This window comes from Ipomoea triloba, chromosome 3, assembly GCF_003576645.1.
Source record: "Ipomoea triloba cultivar NCNSP0323 chromosome 3, ASM357664v1".
NCBI lineage: Eukaryota > Viridiplantae > Streptophyta > Magnoliopsida > Solanales > Convolvulaceae > Ipomoea > Ipomoea triloba.
In genome coordinates this window covers 28,429,539-28,430,477 of record NC_044918.1, presented here as the reverse complement: position 1 = coordinate 28,430,477, position 939 = coordinate 28,429,539, and positions in this window count along the sequence as shown.

Here is a 939-nt window from a genome sequence, read left to right as displayed (position 1 = left end):
GCCATCAAACTTTATCTGTAAAGTCAATTGGGCCCTCAAACTAATTAAAGTTGCAATTAGATACATAAACATGTCAATTTAGTAATCAAGACATAATTACCTGTTAGTGACTTGTAATACCAGGTAATATAAATGTCACTTTTTTTTTGAATAAAATGTATCAAATAGGCAATCAAACTTTATCTGAAAATTCAATTAGTCCCTTAAACTTGTTAAAGTTGCAATTAGATATATAAAATGTCAATTTAGTCATCAAGGCATAATTACCTGTTAGTGACCTGTAATACCAGGTAAATATAAATGTCACTTTTTTTTGCATAAAATGTATCAAATAGGCCATCAAACTTTATCTGAAATTTCAATTAGGCCCTCACCCTTTTTAAAGTTGCAATTAGATACATAAACATGTCAATTTAGTAATCAAGACATAATTACCTGTTAGTGACTTGTAATACCAGGTAATATAAATGTCACTTTTTTTTTGAATAAAATGTATCAAATAGGCAATCAAACTTTATCTGAAAATTCAATTAGTCCCTTAAACTTGTTAAAGTTGCAATTAGATATATAAAATGTCAATTTAGTCATCAAGGCATAATTACCTGTTAGTGACCTGTAATACCAGGTAAATATAAATGCCACTTTTTTTTTTTTTTTTTGCATAAAATGTATCAAATAGGCCATCAAACTTTATCTGAAATTTCAATTAGACCCTCAAACTTTTTAAAGTTGTAATTAAATACATAAACATATCAATTTAGTCATCAAGACATAATTACCTGTTAGTGATCTGTAATACCGGGTAAATATAAATGTCACTTTTTTTTTGCATAAAATGTATCAAATAGGCCATCAAACTTTATCTGAAATTTCAATTAGGCTCTCAAAAATTTTAAAGTTGCAATTAGATACATAAACATGTCAATTTAGTCATCAAGG